At 38.2% G+C, this 21246-nt stretch overlaps 1 long non-coding RNA gene across 2 annotated transcripts in view; it reads left to right on the top strand.

Annotated features, from left to right (window-relative positions):
- The first annotated feature begins 2305 nt into the window (after window positions 1–2305).
- The window catches only part of LOC308185463, a 72993-nt gene continuing 54052 nt past the window's right edge, over window positions 2306–21246 (top strand). For both annotated transcript variants that reach the window (XR_013943398.1, XR_013943399.1), the window contains exons 1-3: window positions 2306–2511; window positions 3337–3570; window positions 5370–5429. This is a non-coding gene — a long non-coding RNA (uncharacterized lncRNA). The remainder of the gene's footprint in view (window positions 2512–3336; window positions 3571–5369; window positions 5430–21246) is intronic.

The raw sequence follows: 21246 nt of genomic DNA, 5'->3' as shown, positions 1-21246 counted from the left end.
AATGACTATGTGCAACATATTATTTGCTCACTTTATGGTGCACAGATATGTGACAGTTGAAAGTTGTTGTTGAATGAAGAATCCCAGCCACCTGGTGATCTAAGGTATTCACATCCCAAGGAAATCGTTCCAGAAGACTATCCCCATGGGATGAGAAAACTTTTCATGTTCAAGCTGATTTCAGAGTGCCATTGTCCAGCATTTCCTGACAGATGCCAAATGCCTTATTATGAAAGAAGTCGGTAGAGTTGAGCAGAGTCGTATAAAGTATGTGTATGTATCTTCACGAAATCTTAGCTTGATTTGGAATTTAGGGAGGTTTAGGAAAAAAACACACGGTGTGCAGATATGGTAGATAAGCAATTCCCTCTTTCAAACTTGGATGGCTCCTCCTTTGACCCAATTTAATAGAAAAGAAAATTAACGGCTTTGCATATCTTTTTATAACAGGATAGAGATTCTATCACTTTACTTGTAGTACTATTTATGAGCATCAGAATTCATGTAAACTGGGGAAAATAAAATCAGAAATCTTTATCTAAAAGATTTTGAGTTGTATAACAATAACCTTCAAACAAGCAAACAAATGAACAAACAAAACAAAACAACCTCACAGTAAGCACACAGCCCCTCATTCTGTATTTGCCTGGGCCATTATTGCTAGCAGACTTAGACACAAACTTAAACATTATCAACCACAGTCAAATGAATTTCATTAGCATTTGCAAAGTGATACTTGTCAATTTAGAGTATTGAGTTAGACAGTGGTAAAATTATTGGATTCAAATTGGCTATAATTGTTCCAAGTGCTGCAGCTGGAATTCAGTGCTTCAGCTAACAGTATTTTAAAATTGTGTTGTGATTATTTGACCAGAAGTGATACATGCACAGAAAGTAAACTTATATTAGTCAGCTAGAATGGGAGCTAAGATTTAGGTGGAAAGCTCTATAGCTGTTTCAACAATTGTTTCCTTACAGGCACTTAAAATCTTAGAACAAATGAAAGCAGAGATTACTGTGAAGCATGCCTTTATGGGAACAAGGGAACAGAAAGTACTAGGAACATGAAGGGATTTATGAGTGGCAGAATGACAATACTTAATGTGAGGCATGTTTAGCTAGTGAAACTCACAGTCCCAAGTTTTTTTTTTTTTTTGAAGTAAACAGTAAAATTAATCTACCCAAAACAAAAACTAAACTGTGGTTTCTTTTCTAAAGGTATTATCCTTCAATTTATATTCATGTCACACTTGGGGGACCTCTGTGCATGAACTACCAACAGGTGTTGCATATTGCTTAAACCATGCCCCTTCCAGTTTAGGCAGCCCAACAGAAGACAACACATAAAGCTCTCAGGTGCAGGGAAATGAGCTCATACACTGCTGGAAGCTATGTAAATGGTTGTCATAGTGTGGAACTGACCCTGAAATACTAGCTTGGAGACTAATGCAAAATCAGTCCCTATGGTGGCATGTGACTAGTAGGCAGCAAAGAAATTCATGGCTGTGATTTGATTCCCAGTATTGGGTGCTTAAGCACTCTTTCAAAACAGTTAAGCAGTTGCTTGTGATGTAGGAAATAAAATTAGTTAGGGAGTCTACGACAGATGAACAAGCAGGTTTAAATGACGGAAACGAAAGATGGTTTTCAGCTGCAATGTTCAGTACAGCTGAAGAAGAGAGAGATCATGGGTGGCATCCCTGTCCATGGCAGGGGGTTGGAACTAGATGATCTTTAGATTATAGATTATATTCTATAGATTATATTATATAATATTCTATTCTAGATTATATTCTATAATTCTATGATTGTCATTAAAGATTTTTCTATGGGTTGAAAGCTCCTATCTGAAAGCACTGCTCAAACAGGATACATCTTGAACTATGTTTGTCCAGTCCTCAATGATAACTTGGTTCTAGTGTACACTGGAAAAATAAATAAATAAATAAGCACAGACACTTGTCACAGTGAAGACCTACCTGAAAGCACTGATAACTGAGACCTGGACCCGATCTGCCCTGTTTTGAAGGCTTAGGAATGTGAGGGAAAGAAAGAAAGAAAACAGAGAAACACCAAGTTGAATAGATAAAGTAAACTGAAAGCACAAGTTGGTTTTCTTTTTCATTCATTTTTTTCTCCTCAGTCTTTCTTTCCTTTTGCTTTAGCTTTTGATCTTGCTTTGACCTTAGCTTTTGCATTCACATTTCCTTTTCCTTTCCCTTTGCCCATAGGGGAGTGTTGAAAACAAAACAATCCAAATAAACCAACCAACCAAAAAAACCCCTCAAATCCCAAACCACACACACACACACAATAAGCAATCAACCAACCAAAAAACCCCCCACAAAATAGTGGTGTTCTTATATTACAGTCTGTAGAAACAAGTAAGATTTTGTCATTTCTTCTGTCCAAATCTCATTGCTTCTAATTAAGGTCATGAAAACACAAAGATCTCTGTGTTGTGCTAAAAGAAAATTATTTACAGCAACAATAATAAGAAGAAATGGTAGGGTAGGTAGCATATTAAAATTTGTCTAATTCTTATCTTTTGATTGGAAAACATTTTGAATTTAATAGGCTGTAGGTATGTAATAAGATCTGAGTATGTTTGAAATGCTGTATGAATTATTATTTTTTTGTTAAGTTTCAATTTATTTTCTCTACTTAAATGTCATGTTTACATGCTATTCTTTTTGACATATTATTTATTTATTTATTTATTTGGTCTGGTTATACAAGGGCAGAACACTGTTTTGCAGGGAATATTTGGTCAAAGTTGCTTTTCTCTGTCCTACATTTGACCCTAAAAGTGTCCTGAAAATGAAGGCAGTATCTTAAGAAGACTTTCACCTGTGAGATCTTCTTTAAGAGATGAAAAATAATTCAGTACAGCTGAATTTGCTAGAGCCAGGTTTGCCCTCCAGAAGCAGAAGACAAGTGAATTATTATCCTGTGCTTAGTGGCATGTCCTACTTTGTTTCACATGGTAGTGGAATACACTGTTTATCTCCATCACAAACCTTGGTGTATAGACAAATAGACAATTAAGCTAAAATGCTAGACCAAAGAGGAATATACTGGGGAGCATTAGACCATTTCCTAACAACTAGTAAACCTCTGCTTTGTTGGTGGTGATTTGTTGTTGTGGTTTGACACAAGAGGCAACTAGAGATACTTACCAAATTATTTAGTTTATGACTACAGTGTGATTATATAAATAGCATAATGATTATATAAATAGTGTAATGAGCACAGTCATGCATCTCACTTATGTGTGATTTATCTTTTAAAAATTAATTTGATGATCACTGATTTTTTTTTTTTCACATTGTGCAGGTTGAGAATGAGTATCTACGAGTTCTGAGTACAACTGATACACAACTTGGAAGACCCTCAGACAGTTCACAGTCCAAGTTTGGCTGCTGGCAAATAGTTTAGAGTCTATCTTTTATTTGCCACATAAAACAGAGAGAGAACAGCACTCCACAACAGTCCAGCTATGAAGGAAGTTTTTATTAAAGGAATATGCTATGTCAGGTTTTCATAACAGACAACTCTGTACAAACAGAGGTATGCATTTGTCCTTTTGATCTGTAAATATACAGACTTGCACTGTGTATTGGGCTTATGTGGCAAGGTTTTGGTAATGGCAGGGCTAGAGGGGTGGCCTCTGTGAGCAGGGCCCAGCAGCTGCCCCATGTCAGAGCAGAACTGGCCCCAGCTGCTCTAAAAGGGACCTGCTGCTGGCCAGAGCTGAGCCTGGGGCCAATTCACTTTAATATCTTTATTGATGATCCGGATGAGGGGATCGAGTGCACCCTCAGTAAGTTTGCAGACGACATCAAGTTAGGTGGAAGGGTAGGAAGGCTCTGCAGGAGGATCTGGATAGGCTGGACTGATGGGCTGAGGTCAACTGCGTGAAGTTCAACAAGGCCAAATGCTGGGTCCTGCACCTGGGGCACAACAACCCCAAGCAGCGCTACAGGCTGGGAGATGAGTGGTTGGAAAGCTGCCTGGCAGAGAAGGACCTGGGAGTATTGGTTGACAGTCGGCTGAATATGAGCCAGCAGTGTGCTCAGGTGGCCAAGAAGGCCAACAGCATCCTGGCTTGCATAAGAAACAGTGTGGCCAGCAGGGCTAGGGAAGTGATTGTCCCCCTGTACTCAGCTCTGGTGAGGCCGCACCTCGACTACTGTGTTCAGTTTTGGGCCCCTTTCTACAAGAAGGACATTGAGGTGCTCGAGCGATTCCAGAGAAGGGCAATGAAGCTGGTGAGGGTCTGGAAGACAAGTCTTACGAGGAGCGGCTGAGGGAGCTGGGATTGTTCAGCCTGGAAAAGAGGAGGCTCAGGTGAGAGCCAGCCCTGCAGCCCCCAAGGTCAGTGAAGAAGGAGGGCAGGAGCTGCTCCAGGCACGCAGCAGCAGATCCCCTGCAGCCTCTGGAGAGGCCCCTGGTGGAGCAGGCTGTCCCCCTGCAGCCCATGGGTCCCACACGGAGCAGATCTCCACGCTGCAGCCCGTGGAGGAGCCCCCGGTGGAGCAGGTGGATGTTGCCTGGAGGAGGCTGCGGCCCATGGAGAGCCCCCGCAGGAGCAGGCCCCGGGCCGGAGCTGCAGCCCGTGGAGAGGAGCCCACGCAGGAGCAGGGGGTCTGGGGGGAGCTGCCGCCCACCCGGGGGGGACCCGTGCTGGAGCAGTTTGCTTCTGGGGGATGGATGGACCCCGTGGTATGGAGCCATGTGGGAGCAGTTCTTGAAGAGCTACTGCGTGTGGGCAGCCCCCTCAGGCTCAGCTCGGGAAGGACGGCATCCCGTGGGAGGGACCCCATGTGAAGCAGGGGCAGAGAGTGACCGTGAATGAGTGGCGGAGCTGAAGTATCATGGGCTGGCCACAGCCTCCATTTCCCATTCCCCTGTGCTTCTTGGGGAGAGGACGTAGAACGGAGTAGATGGTGGGAAGTAGCTTTTAGTTTATTATTATTATTATTATTAATTATTATTATTATTATTTTATTTCTCATAGCTGTAGCTTGTAGAGTTAATAGCATTTGTAGTTGTAGTAGTTAATAAATTCTGTTAATCTCCCTATGCTGAGTCTGATTTGCCCCTGACAGTTACTGGTGGGTCATCTCCCTGTCCTTATCTAAAGGCATAAAACTTTTTTCATCGTATTTTCTCCCCCGTTTCATTTGAGGAGAGAGGGTGAGAGAATGGTGCAGAGGAACTTAGCTGCCCATCAGTGTGAAATCACTATACGCTATCAAAACCTAACATAAAAATTGCTAATATATGTATTATAATTATGTGGTATTACTATATTGCCTGTGTGACAAAGTTCACTGTACAGAAAATATTTGCTTGCTTCTTTGTAGGAGTCTAAGGAATCTATTCAGAAACAGGAGCATTTCCAGATAGCTAGTATTGCATCCAAGGTAACTCCTTTTTTTTTTTTTTTTTCTCTTACTATTTAAGTTACAAGGTGCTATACATAACATAGTAAGTAGTGACTTATAATTTTGGAAAATGGACTGTAGAAACCTTGGGATGATTGTATTTTGTTTGATGTTGAAATATTGTGGCATTATAAAATATTGCCTTATGGTGATCTACTGAATGTTTAAAACTATTTACAGACTTGGATTTGAATACTAGGAACTTACTAATTCCTTTTTCTGTTGTGTTCATTACGTAGACGTGCTGTTGTGCATCAGCTTGGAGTAGCATACTGTCTTTTCATTCTGTCCATATATATTTTAAAGTCCATATGAGCAAAAAAAGTGGTTTTGTAGGGTTTGTACACCACTGGTGTTTTGCATCAGGCATACCTGCAAGCTCTGTCCATTGTTACGTTTTGTAGTTGCAAGTTTTACATCAACATGAATACATCAAGTTTCCTCCACCCATAATAAGGAATTTAAATGAGTGGGTGAACTACAAGGTGTTAAAACACTTTGACATTACAGTATCAGTGTCTTAAAAAAGGAATATAGAATTTTTAATGTTAGTAAAATCATGAGTAGCAAAGATAAATTCTTAATGTTTTGATCTGAAAAGCACTTATGAATGTTAAAACCTTATCAAATTGCACATTGTTAATCCAGATATCCTGCAATATGTGCACAAAAACCAGTGGCCTCTTTTCACATCTCAGGAGAGATTTAAAGGAAGACAGCTGAATTTTAGTGACATTGTACATTGTTGTGGTTAGTAATATCTTACATAAAATTTGTCAATACAGTTTGAAGTTTTATTACAACTAACAAAACTAAAGCTTGCACACCTCACAGATGCAGGTATTATATATTGTTGTTTTGTGTTTTTATTGCATTCTCTCTTTCACAAAAGTAACTTTTCTTAGTATTTGTTGTCTCAGTAATAAAGGATGAGGACATAGACGGAGCTTGCCATCACTGTGCTCACTGCTATAGAAGAAGAGTTAGTCAGTCTCATGTTAAAGGGGACTTATCAAACATTTCCCTCTTTCAGAGCCCTGCCAATGACTTTCACTGAGGTGGTTTCACAAACTTGAACATATAACATATATCTGTTAACAATATATAAACATATATAATATTACAACAATCTGTTAAATATAACAGATTCAGAATTGCCATTGATAATTTCACTTAATGCAATATCGCTAACATATGATAATAGTGCTAGCAAAATGCTATCCCGGGTATTCCTCAACCCGTGCAGAGATGATGGTGCAGAGCTTTCTAAGATGGCTCCCTGTCTTGGTTGAGGAGAAGGAACACAGCCCATTGACTGCCTTGTCTAGGTTTCCAATTTCTTTTTTCTCCTGCTGTCTCTCATTTTTCTAAATCTTTTTCCAAACACTAGCTTTTTTTTTTTTTTCCCCACCAACTAACTCCTAACATTCTTTTATATCCTAGCCTTATCTCTTCCCTCCCTGTGGTTATGTTTAGCATGATTTGGATGAAGAGTTGAGTACTATAGTCATATATCACAGAATTGTAGGGGTTTGAAGGGACCTCCAGAGATCATTGGGTCCAACCTCCCTGCCAAAGCAGGTTCCCCAGAGCAGGTTGCACAGATAGGCATCCAGATGGGTCTTGAATATCTCCAGAGAAGAAACTCCACAACCTCCCTGGGCAGCCTGTTCCAGTACTCTGTCACCCTCACTGTGAAGAAGTTCTTTTTCATATTGGTGTGGAACTTCCTGTGTTCCATTTTGTGGCCATTGCCCCTTGTCCTGTCCCCACAAACCACTGAAAAGAGGTTGGCCATATCCCTTTGTCTCCCACACTTCAGATATTTATAAACATTGATAAGATCCCCTCTCAGTCTTCTTTTCTCCAGGCTGAACAGACCCAGGTCTTTCAGTCTTTCCTCATAGAGAAGATGCTCCAGGCACTGTGTCATCTTTGTGGCCCTCCTCTAGACTCTTTCCTGTCTTTTTTGTACCGGGGAGCCCAGAACTGGACACAGTACTCCAGGTGAGGCCTGACCATGGCAGAGTAGAGGGGAAGGATCACCTCCCTTGACCTGCTGGCCACGCTTCTTTTTATGTATGCCAGGATCCCATTGGCCTTCTTGACCATCAGGGTACACTGCTGGCTCATGGTCAACCTGTCATCCACCAGGACCCCCAGGTCCTTCTCCGCAGAGCTCTTCTCCAGCAGGTCATCCCCCAGCCTGTACTGATACATGCGGTTATTCCCACCAACACGAGACTCGTTCCTTTGGCAGCCTCTCACACCAAGCCTGCAAGGCCTCCATCCACATAGTTTGTATAAGAGATAAACAAGAACAAACCGCTCCCTCTCCTTTGCCCAAGGCTGGTGCTTATCAGTGATGTTAACAAGTCTGACTATTCTCCACAGTCAGGGAGCCAGTTATGGCAAATTTCAGGAGCTGTTTTGTTTAGAACAGCCAGAGTCCTCCTGCTTAGAGGGTGAGTTTGCTGTGTATGGGGATAGCTTCAGTTTAGTATCTCCCTTAAACATTGGCCATTTGGAGCCAACAAATTCTTTTGACAATGCACAGCTTGCAAACCATCTTGCCTAATTTTGTTCCATGTGTGTGTCTCAATCTCTTTGACACTCATTGTCCTGAAGAGCTAAATCCTTTCTTAAATAAGAATGGAAATTAAACCAAAAAAAAAAAAAAGGAAGAAGGAAAAAAAAAAAAAAGACTACCCCATTTTCTCATTAACTATAGGTGCTCTGCACTGTGCAGGCAGGAAACAGTGAATGCTAATCACGAATAACTTTCCCTCACAGGGAACTTATGCAACAGAAGGCAGAAATGTAACATCAAATAACACAGTGCAAAGAAGAGCAGATAAAAAGAAATGTAATGCAATAAATTTTCCCGAACAGTGGATTTCAGTGTGCCTAGTTTCTGAAATGCAGTCCCTTAATTAATTTTTAATCTCTGGATGTGAATTCTGTTGTTTTGTAGCTGGTATTTTTTGATATTATCAGGCTTTTCAGATGGCAAATACAATGGTAGAATATTTGTTCTTAAATTTGGTAAGCAGTTGATTGCAGTGAGGGAAAAAAAATTGTAAGTGAGCTGTCTGTTATGTATACTTTGACCAACACTATTTAACCGAATACAAAAAGTTGGATTTGCTTACGCAGAGTTTAAAGTAGGGGAAATGGTTCAGCACTTGATTTTGCTTCCGTCAATGAAATATGTAATTTTGTGTTCCAGTCAGGGACTTCTAAACACACCATGGTTAAAGTGCACAATCTATGTAGTCTAAGTATTCTACTTTCTATAAGGTTAAGTATGACTCATTGGAAACATCTAAATCCTGAATGGTGATTCACAGGGGTGAGTTACTACTCTTGGATACATGGTGGCCAAGGCAGGTTGTCAATGAAAGGGACAGGAAGAGAACAGATGACTCATAGTGTTGCCAGAAAGACAGAAAAAATCATTCCATTTCGTGATCAGTTTAACAATCATTCTCACAAGAAAACCAAACAGACCTTTGATGTCATGCTGCTTTTTCGTTGCTTCTATTGTAGTAATGTCTAAAGGCTTAAACTAAGTTTTAGTCACCTTTCAAAGAGCGTGTAGGTACAGCATATATGAATGAGCATATAGGTAGACAAATTTGCTACTCCAAGAAACTTAAATCTAATTTTAAACAGTTTGTGGCAAATGAGTAGTGGGATAGGATGAGTGGAACAAAAGGCCAGTGTAGAGGAAACCATATGCACCAGAATAAATCAATTTGAAGCATTTTCACATTGCTAAATAAAAACAAACTTGTCCCAACAACCTCCCCTAAGAATGGATTTTTACACATCACAGCAAAGTATAGTTTCATTTTAGTATTGGGAGGGGGAAGGGGAAGTGTTAATCTGGGATACCAATTTTCACAAAGGTTACTGGCTGTTGAGAGTACGCCATAAGGCTGAGAAGTACATTTGAAAACATTCTTGTATCAACCTGTGAAAGCTGGAGTTACTGAGGTGGCACAAGAGAGAGTGACTGATCTGACACCATTTTAAAAATAAGTGTATTTTTCATCAAGAAAATATGCAAGGGGTCCCAAAGCAGAGGAGAGAAATCCTGAATCAACTAGAAGTGTGAAAAGAAAGCTGATGGGGTAGAATGATGGGTTAAAAAAAAAAGAAAAAGGAAAAAAGAATGTGGGTGATCTTGGCAACTGCAATGTTGCTATCAACAAAAATGCTAAAAGAGTAGCTTCTGTATGTGATATATACACTGCATTTCTTTTTTTTCTGTGTGTGTGCTTTTATCTGGTGATGGAGTTTATAGCAGAACTAGTAATATCTCTGCTAGCCTTTTCTGAAAAAAAAAGGCTTCAATAGAAAAAGATTTCTGTGGAAATGTTTTCATTCCAATTTTACATTGTTTATGAGAAACCATGAGTTGCTCCCTAGACTGGAATTGTTAAACAATTATATCACCTTAACTGTATGCTTCCAAGAGCTATAAATATTTTAAACTAGTTTGAACCAATGAAACTTTATTGCTACAAGCCAGGCTTGTCTCCAAAGGTTACAGTGGAAGATAATTATCTTAGCAGAGCAAATACAAAAAAATACCAACACTGCTCTAAGGACAAAGGCAGGTCTTCTCCTCTGTCTGTAAATATCTGAGTTACTACCAAGCAGTGAGTGAATATCCACATAATAGCCCTTGGCCCCTCAAAATATTTATGCTTGTAAGAGTTTCAGAACTTGATCTCTGCTTCTGTGAAAATATTAGACCAATGGAAGTGTCTGATTGTGGGTGTTGACCCAATATTTGCAGATGGCCAAAGGTCAAGAGTTTTAGCACTCCTTACAGTGCCTTGGTAAGGTAAAAAGGACTCAGGTCCTGAACTGGATGTTATTCTGGTCAAGCACAGTTAAAGCACAGTTAAAGCAAATGTTAATGAGGCAAACATCCATGGCCATTCTGTTTCTCACTAACTAGAGCTACTGTGCTCATAAATAGCATCCCACTGTATCTATTATTAGGTCAAGAAGTGTGTGAAAACATTTGCCTTTGAATCCAAGTTGATAACCTATGTTACAAACTCTGACTTTGCTAAGAGTTTGTTCTTTCAAAACTCTATGTGTGAGTATGATAGCTTTGATTTCTTAAAGATCATCAGGAATTGTAAAACATTTTAATATGCCCACAAAAGCAGAACATGTAGATTCACTTACAGTGCAGCTGTCCTTAGATGGGCTTAATGAATGAAAAGATTTGCCTTGCTGATTCCAGTACCCCATCTGAAAGACAAATTTTTGTACACATAGCTAACTTAGCTTAATCTTTTCTTCATGTATGAAATTGGAATCAGTTTTCCTGTTTAGAGTACATAATGTCATTACGGCTATTACTACGTGAACAAATAAGTCAAACAAAGCCTTGTGTAAGAATACTGTTCATGTCTTACAGATAGTCAAGATAGACTATCTTGATAGTCTTTATAGGGTTAAGCTAATGCCTACAGTGAATGTGAAAGAATGGATGAAATCTGAGGGGGGAAATTGGCCCAGTCAGTCTTTGTAGTAATGCAGCTAAAATTTCTATGCAAATGTGTTGTCATATAATTAGCAACTTAGATGTTAATTGCTAAATCAGTTATGATTATTGTTTAGTGCAATCTACACACTTTTTAGCATAAAACATTCTAATATATGTTTCTGACTGTAAACACATGGTGCATTCTTCTCGAGAAAATGAACAGCTTTCAAAACAGCAGTAAATAATAACCATGTTTTATTTCAAGCTATTGGCAGGGTACTGTTTAATTGTGTTTAAACATGCTGGGTTTTTATAGCACTTACAGTTTAAAAATGGATTCTGAAGGCTTTTCATAGCTGATGCTCTAAGTAAAGGTTTATAACAATCCTTTCAGATATTGAAAGAAGAGAGAATTTATACTCGATTTTTAAATGAATCAATAATACCTTTTGCTTACTGAATATAAAAGGTATATATCCCAACATTTTTATTTTCTCGGTGCTGCAAATGTTTTCATGAAGGTGGATAGTCTGAATGATTTCAAAATAAACTAATGCGGCAATCAGTTCAAAGAAGAAATGTAACAGCACATTTCAGATTTTTTATGCCTTTTGCATGAACAGCTTTTCAACAGCGGTTGACCAAATTAGGACAGAGTTTTTAGGGTAGTTTATGGGTAGAAATAACTGATCAAAATGACTTCTCTTACCCAGGTTTTTATGAATTATGTTACAGTTTTATTTTATCATCTTATGTTATAATGCACATTAGCTAAATCATACATTAATCATTAGAGACTGTAGTGAGGACCAGAAGAATTAGCATTGTGGTTATTGATTCTTGCATTTTGCAAAATAAGTCATGAAACAGCTAATAAAAATAAAAAGTCCTGAAAGAAATGAATCTGTAATTATGCCATATAGCATATGCCATCTGTTTATAATGTGTTGCTGAACATCAGAGTGGGCAGAGGGATGCAATCAGCACCATATCTCTGCACAGAGGTCAACGCTCAGTGTTATCCTGTCAGTCAAGGAGAATGATGACCAGCTGAACTGGGCTGGTTGGGAGAACCATGCCGTTATGTCTGAGGACTATGATGCCAGTGCTTCTGAGGGCAAAAAGAAGGCTCTAACAGTGGGTCTCCAGATACAGTCTGTAGTCTAACACTCCTCTTCTGAATGCCAAATGTTTAGAGACATGGAAATCCAAAACTACTCCATACTAGATTCAATTGCTCATCTGTGAAATGTGTTATGTTGTGACTTTTAAAGCAAAGAGCCATCCCTGTACCCATGGCGAAGCTGTAGCCAAATGTGCCTGCATCATCCTTAAAGTATCAGATCTAGAAATGTCTGGAATTTTGACCAAATTTCCCTGGCCCCATACTAAGGGTAGATATCTATAGGGATGCCTACTGTCTGGTGTTGTCCTATATGCATCCAAATCCACCAGAATTCCCATCTCTTACATAGCTTAGCACTGTATATTTACAAACAAATGTTTACACTTATGCCCACATACATGAAAGGAGAAAAGCATGTTTATATGCATATGCTAAAATCCCTGTGCCTTAAGTGTGTACACAATCAACTATCCAAGAAGTGTGTGACTTACGGAATTACAAGGAGTTGCAATCTACCTGAAATACTGTTTGCATTAGAACACTTGCAGAAAATGAGTCTTGGTTGAAATGTCTGTGCAGCTCCAGAGATGTGTCAAAGTAAAAAATGACCAAACACTTTTGACTGATAATCAGAGCAAACTGTCATTTTATATGAAAAAATACAATTATTAATAATAAAACATTTAATTAATAATTAAAGTAGTAAACATTTAATTAATAAATAATTAAAGTAGTATAATAAAAATACTGAAAATTATATACTTCTCTGCAGATAATGACAGCATGTGAACAACCACTCCCACTCTGCCAAAAAAAAAAAAAAGAAAAAAGAAAATGAAAGAAGGGTGAGCCTTTATTCATAATAAATATGTTACTCTGAGTTACACTGTTCAGCAAGATGAACGTTAGCCACAGTATGCTACAAAACGCCAGCTTTAACTGAAAACTAAATCTAATTTTCTAAATATTTTTCATGGTTTCTAACTGGCAAGAAATGCTTATCACTTTGTAACCTTTTTAGACTTGCCGGTCTGAAAGTAAATTTCAGAAATGAGCGTGAAATGAAAAAAAATGAGTATCTTTCTTTTCATTCAAGTCATTTACATTGAAGAGGGGTCTGATTTTCTAGTCTATAGTTTCATTTGAACATTAGCATAACTCTCTGAAAGTGAACAAAGTCGCAATGTTATGAAAACATGACAAAGAAAATAGCCCTCCAAGCTTAAAAAAGAAAAAAAAAAGAAAAAAAAAAAGGAATGTGGAATGGTACTGCCTCTCACTTTTTCTCCCTGCACTGCCTCTAAAAATAAAGGCTCACTTTGAGTGCAAGCTTTTTTTTTTTTTTTTTTTTTTTAGCTTTAGATATGGTTTGTAAAATATGAACATTTTTAAGAAATGATTTAAAATGAGTATGTTAGGTTATTTTAAAAATCCCCAAACTTTCAAAGACAATTTCTCTCTTGTGTCCCCAGCAGTAAGAGTTCTGCAAAATACCCTTGACTATTAGACCTGTTCACTCTCTTTGATGGCGTCGTTCCTCTGGATGCTGTGTCAGAAACATGCCTAGAACCGAACACTTTTTAATTGTGCTAGTGTTGAATGCTATGTACATTTCAAATTCTATTAAACATGACCTTTTAAAATCCTGACCTTAGCTATGCCATGTTGAGCTCAGGAGCTGTTCAGAGACACTTTGCCTTAGGACAAAAAGGGAGACACATAAATAGTGGCTGCCAGCACTCCCAGGCAGAAGGAAGCAGCCCCAATGCTTCTTCGTTTTGCAAAACACAGCTAACTACTCTAGCCTGCTGGCTAGTGCTCTGCTGCCTGTTCTAGGGCATTTTTGTTTAGCAATTGCACATTTCATGTGGGCATGGAAGAGGATCCCTTTACCTACATTCCTGCAATGTGAACCCTCTAGGCTATGCCAAACATGAGTCTCCTGATTACATATTTCTCAGTCTGTATAATAGCTTATAGCACACCAGTGTAGCACTGCTCTTCAAGTACAGCTGCTCAGACTCTTTTCCCTGTGAAATCTTCCTTCTGAGCCAAGCTTACCTTGCTCTCATCAGTTTAGTCCTGAAGGGTTTTTAGAACTGAAGTTGATTAGGGTTGATGAGCCCTGGTTATGCAATAACCACAAGGATCGTTAGTGCCTTTCAGATGATGGGTATAAAATGCCACATGATTTCTTCCCTGCAACCTTTTACATTTTTTCAGCTACATGTGAAAATGGCAGTTTTCACTCACGTGACTCATTATGATTGCATGAAACAATTTGTATTTTTTGAATATGTGTGACAACTAGCTATTGACTAGCTTTCAGTAAATGAGATGTAAGATTAAATTAATTTTGACAAAAACTGGTATTGATGCTTAGGTGGTGGTGCTTTCTTAGGTTCTGGGTGACTGCTTGTGTTTCAAAGTTTTCATTTAGTACAAAGAAAAAAAAACAGTAACAAATATGGAAAAAATCTACATTTAGTGCTCCTCTTTGTCAATGCGTAACTCCTAACAGCATACGAATTATTACTTTTTCTGATAAGGAAGAATGTTAATATTTAAGCTTCTGACTAATTCTTTGTATGGTTTCCAGGGATGATTGTTGAACAGGCTTTTTTGGACCCAAAGAATAACAATTTATTATTGGACTGCTTATTGGATTGCTATAGCGTAACACTCTTTTTCCATTATGTAATTTGCTAGAAGTTGACATAATAGTACCACAATGGAGCAATAGGGTCATGAAGAAGGTTTTCCTTGACCAGGCTGTCAGAGAGTATCATTTTCTTTGTGTGCTTGCCGCACTGTAATACAGGGAGAGAAGTAGGCACAACCTGGTAAGATGACAATGCTATGGGCTACAAGTGTAGCTGCATATCTGAGGCTGCTGACAAAACCATGGAGAACTGGAAGATGACTTACTTTGGGACACCAGTTACTGCCCCCCAAAACATTTTCATTCCTTTGCTTCTTAGCTGTTACAATGTAAGGATTTGTTAATTAAACTCCAATAGCTGTTAACAGTTAAAGCATTTTCAGAGAACGAAAATGCTGTACTTCTCCATAGATACAGGAAACAAATTTGTATAAAAAGCATTTTCTAATAAACTTTTTTTTTTTTTTAAGTTGGAGTGAACAGATACATACTGACAGAATTCTATTGTACCAATTACATTAAGAAATAATTTGTACCATCGAAGGATATTAGTTTTGATGGGATTTTTTTTTTCGCCCCTCAGGTGAAGAGATGATTTATTTTAATGTATTGTTCTTTGTAATTACTAAGTTTTTTATTTGTAATCTGAGTATGGTCATACCATGTTGATTCTTTAGTGTCTGTGCTTTGTCATTGTATTGATTCTTGGTAGAAGTTAACCATACTTTGGTTATGAACACATTCTGGCTCCTGAGCATTTTTGTTTTAATGCTTCCACACTGGGAATTTTTGCCAGTTGATTTGTTTTATTATTCAGCTAAACAATACACAAAAAAATCAGCACACACACACACACAAAAGTTCAAAGTTATTACTAACTGTAGCAAATGAAATCTATCACTAGCAAATACCTCTTGCATGTAGATGAGGGAAAACAATGATTCTTCCAAGTTTCTTAGGTTTGAATCACTTGTAATCAGTCAGGAAAAGAAATCTGTGAAATTCTCAGTGACAATTTCAGGGCAAAAAATAAAGTGAAGGGTTTAAGTGAAGAAAAAAATTGAAACTTTTCTGCAAAGCTTTGTATTCCTTGTGTACTTCAATAATTAGGCATATTCTTGGTTGACTTTTAAAACTCTTGTAAGTTGGACAACTTTTTTTTTTTTTCCAGATCAAAATAAACTTTAAAAAGAAGTTCCAGTTATTCAGTGAATCTAAAATTTATTCCTGTTGCATGTTAGTCAGTCTAGTAGGTTGACAGAACACCTAAGAGATTTTGATAAATATCTCTTTAGCTGGATATAATAGTGAATACAATTAATAATAATAGAAAAATCCTACTACGGTCGTATTCCAGTGGCTTTTGTGACTTTTCTAGTGCTGGAGACCATTAAAGCATGATAGCAGAACAAAAACTACCCTAAACTCTATAGCAGTCCTACACACTTCAAAGAGCTGCACCCAATAGTGTGGCACTTTATCATGTTTCCCGCTTTGGAAACAGATAGCTGTGAGCTACCGAGTAGTTTTATAAATACCTTTCACTGCCTGATGTTGTTTCTGCCTGCTCTTCAGTGAAGCTCTATAATAGAACAGGACAGAATATCCCAAGTTGGAAGGGACCCTCAAGGATCATTGAGTACAACTTGTGTCTTCATGCTCCAGGAAAACATAAAAATTAAACTGCATGTCTAAGAGCATTGTACAAACACCAGCAGGCTCTATGCTGTGACCATTTCCCTGGGGAGCATGTTCCAGTGCACAACCACCCTCCCAGTGAAGAACCTGTTTCTTATACCACACCTGAACCTCTCCTGACACATCTTCATGCTGTTCCCTCGGGTCCTGTCGCTGTCCCCAGAGAGCAGAGCTCAGCGCCTGTCCCTCCGCTCCCCTCGTGGGGAAGCTGTAGGCTGCCATGAGGCCTCCCCTCAGCCTGCTCTGCTCTGGGCTGAACAAACCAAATGACTCCTTATAAATCTTGCTCTCTAGACTCTTCAACATCTTTGCTGCCCTCCTGCCCTCCTTTGGACACTTTAATAGTTTCATATCCTCATTTTATTACGATGCCCCAAACTACCCACAGTACCCAAGGTGAGGCTGCAGCAGTGCAGAGTAGAGCCGGGCAATCCCTTCCCTTGACCAGCTGGCAGTGCCATACCTGATGCACGTCAATTTATGGTTGGCCATCCTGGCTGCAAGGGCACACTGTTGACTCATATTCAACTTATTATCAGCCAAAACCCCCATATCCCTTTCCACAGGTCTGCTTTCCAGCCTCTTGTCCCCTGGTCCTTAAGTATAGCCAGGGTTGCCGCTGCCCAGGTGCAGAATCTGACACTTCCTTTTGTTAAATTTTATTCAGTTTATGATTGCCCAGCCCTCTACTCTATCTAGTACTTTCTGCAAGGCTCTCCTCTACTCTTGAGGGAGTCAACAGCTGCTCCTAATTTAGTGTCACTCACAAACTCATTTAGTATCCATTTGAGTTCTGTATCCAAGACATTTATAAAAACATTGAAGAGAACTGGCCATAAAATGGAGCCCTGGAGAACATCACTCATAACTGGCCACCACCCAGTTTTAACCCCATTTACTATAACCCTTTGAGCATGACCCGTCAGACAATTGTTTACCCATCATATTATGTATTTGTCTAGCTGTATGCTGGACATTTTGTCCATAAGGATACTGTGAGAAACAGTATTGAAAGCTTTTCTGAAATCCAAAAAGATTACATCAGCTGGCTTCCTTTAGTCAACTAGATGGGTAATCTTGTAATTAAAGGAAATTAACTTAGTTAAATAAGACTTTCCCCTCATGAACTGGTGTTGGCTATGAACAATGAATGTGTTTTTCAATAACTCCCACAACAATCTTCTCCATGCTTTTACCAGGCACTAAAGTAACACTAATAGGTGTGGAATCACCAGGGTCTTCTTTCTCGCTTTTCTTGAAAACTGGAACAACATTTTCCAGTTTCCAGTCATCTGGGACCTCTCCTAGAAATGAAGATCTCTCTTGTAGCTCAGGGCCTTGACTACATCACAGGAAAACTTCTAGTTTGTAAATAATGTTTTTTATTAGCTGTTTCATACAGCATCTCTGGAAGCTCTCTTCCATATTAGAAAGTAGTGTAGCTGTTAGGTGTTGCACTGAGTTGTGAAAAATCTTAGCATTACACCAAAAGTGTTCACAATGTAAATAATTAATTTGGATAAAATGCTTTACAGGAGAAAATACAGTGAAAGTCTAACTTTCATTTTCGTTGTTTGTGTCATATCTTGAGTTGTTTAGCCAAACAATTCATATTGATGCTATAAATATTTTGCTTAGGTAATGAATGACTAAGAAGTGAAAAGTTTGGCCTTTTTTTTTAAATCTTTCTTTGATGGGGAATTTAATTAATATTGTTGTAATTTGATTTGATACGCTATTCTCTTTTTGTGCTATAAGACACTCCAAAAGATTGGATTAAAGGCAATATAAAGTAAAATGAATGTCACATAAAACATCTAAACACTTCCTCCTGTCTAATGTACCAAAACATTGTGCATCCAGAGTAGACATGGAAAACCTAACACTGAAGCTTAGATATTGACTATGAAAGTTCTTTAATGATTGCTGTTATGCAACTCCAGAAATTTAATTCCTCTCATAGTTACACAATTATTTCTTATTATTCTACAGAATGCATAATACTTTCTGTACCTAAGGCATCTCTTGTGGTGATGTCAGGAGGTACTTTGATTCACAAGCCACACGAAATCAAGGTCACCTTCTATAGGCTCAAAGCGTTTGTTCTTTCTTATTTTGGAGGCTGACCTGATTTAACAGAACTTCATTGTCATCACTTCATTATCTGTTGTCATGAGGCTGGGATATTCCAGAAAGTGGAGAATAAAGCAATTAAAGTAGGCATCTACAGGGTGCTTAGGAGAGGATGATGCAGAGGTTACCAGTTTTAGTAATGACGGAGGGCCATGGCCCATTCCTACAAAGCTGTGCAAGCACCTTTGAACAATATGTGTCAGCTCAGACCCTGGCTGGAAGTAACCTGCCATGGTGGTGGTTCTGTGTTGCCCAGCTCTTTGCTGCTGAGCACAGATTTCTCTGCAGTGGCTGAGCCTGAAGACTCCATCCCACCCTTTTCAAAGAAAAATAAATAAATAAATAAACATATATATTTTTTCTGCAGCTGCTTTTGTTTCAACATGTCTCCCGAGGAGCTAATTATTCTCTTGACACTCATTTTTCTAGTTCCTCACATTTTATTTGTCTTCATCATACTCTTCTAATTCCTTATCCATGAGTGCATTTCTGCTTCTCTGCAGGCAGCTCCACATGAAATTTTCCCATGCAGTCTCCCTTCCAGACTCTTGTTTTCCTTCAAATGTTCCTGGTTGTACTGCTGATTTTCTCCCTCCCTGCAAACTGCACAGCTGATGTGCTTGTTCTCCCAGTGCTAGATCCAGCACCTTTGAATTTGGTTTTTAACTTCTACTTATTCCTCAATGGAAATTTCTCATGCTGAACTCCGTCTTCTTTGCAGATCCCATCTCGCTGTAAGACAGGCAGTTTTAGATTGAGAAATCATTAGGCTGCAGTACTGTTATTTCTGACCTGTCCTGTCCTGTCCTGTCCTGTCCGGTCCTGTCCTCTCTTCTCTTCTCCTCTCCTTTTCTCTCTCCCTCTCCATATTAGCAGTATTTGCCATCACTGGAGCACATAAGTGACATTGATCGTCACAGGAATGTAGCTTTTCTGTGTACTATGAATCCTGGGAAAAATTAATCATGCAACTAGGTACAGAAGTCATGTTAGTAGTCAATAACATGAGAAGTAAGGCAATGTACATAGACACTCAAAGAGTCTGTAATTATCAACTAAAGCAAACAATTTACTTAACTTCCCTATAATTACAACAAACCCATCTCAGTTTGCATTCTGATATTCCCAGCATTGTTCACATATCATTCAGCAAACTAGCATTGAAATGGTATTTCAAGACTTCTGTGGCTGGTTTAGCACATTTTAGTTTCCTTTAATCTAAATATATAAATGTAAAAATACAGTTTGGTTCACTATTGAAATTCTTGATACTTTTTCTCTGCTGCCATTGTTCTTCTCTCTTTTTAATTCATTCTTCTTCTGCTTAAATTATGGTAATTGATCCTGAATCTCCCCCTCCACAATTACCAGGCAGATATACTTCATTACATAAATCATGCCCTAGTATCAGTCTGAAAAATATTATAAAGCGTTTCTCAGGGTAGTTAAATAGCTTATCCTCCTGCTGGACTGTGAGTAACAGACTCAGCATTGGAGAGGGATGTGAACCCTTACCACATAATATTAAAATGAGGTTTAGGGAATATTTCTTTTATTTTTATTATTATTATTATTATTAATTTTATTTATTTATTTATTTATTTATTGAGGAAAGATTCATGATACTTTCAAGATACAGTCATCTACGTGGACTACATTTGTGTAGTCAAGTCTTCCTTATGATTTGTATTATATACTTAGATCTGAAATGTGTATGTCAGTCTCTATGCAGAATTCTATTCTACTATTTGTACCTTGTCAGTGTGTGTAAAAAAGGCATTCAGTCTTATGCTTAGTATAATGATATTTTCCCACTGACTTCTTAAGTATTTTAATAGATATTCTGCTGTAATTTTCCTCTATTACTCAACTTGATGAACTGATGAGAAATTGCAAAACGTGACACAACAGAAGAGTTTTTCCTTTCAGTTTTATTACATTGAATATTTCATATTTTTTTGAATACGTCATCTTACTTCTTTTTATATTTGCAGAATATTGTATCAGGATTCAAATGAGCTTTGCATTTTTCTGCCTAAGCAAATGTGATAATTCTCTTAGCATCAAAATGAAATCTAATTATTGGCATTATTGTTTAATTACATGGAAGAGTGCTCCTACTGTATCTTTCCATTATGTTTAACATATTGTTAAATTAAGTTCTGAGATATCTTTTATCACTGGAAAAAAAAAAATGTATGGAATAGAAATCACCTAATTTAGGAAGACTATTTCAATGTAATCTTCAGACACCACGCGGAATGATTTGAATACAATTATATTTGCTACTATTAATAATGCCAAATGATAATAAGACATAAATGATTAGGAAGAAACTACATTGTGCCCCATACATGTCCCCATTGGAAAAAACTGAAGTAGGAGAAGAAACAAGCCCTGTGAGAATGTATCTATATTCTGAACAGTTTAACAACAGATACATGATGTTAGAACTTGAGGATATGTTTGGGACAGTTCTTTTATGAAAGTTTAAAAAGGAACTATCAAAGAACATACTTTTAGTAGCTTAACCCATCAGATATAAAACTGCCAGTTAAAGGTTCAGCAGCATAAGCCAATCCTGCCTCATGATAAAAAAAATAATAATGTCGTTCATAGGCCTAGTTACTCTGTTGGTGAAAGCAGCAGCATAAGGCTAAAACAA

The sequence above is a fragment of the Anser brachyrhynchus genome (genome assembly GCF_964034855.1).
Source record: "Anser brachyrhynchus genome assembly, chromosome: Z".
Taxonomy (NCBI): domain Eukaryota; kingdom Metazoa; phylum Chordata; class Aves; order Anseriformes; family Anatidae; genus Anser; species Anser brachyrhynchus.
The sequence above is the reverse complement of the archived record's forward strand: the minus strand, read 5'-3'. Positions and strand labels throughout refer to the sequence as shown.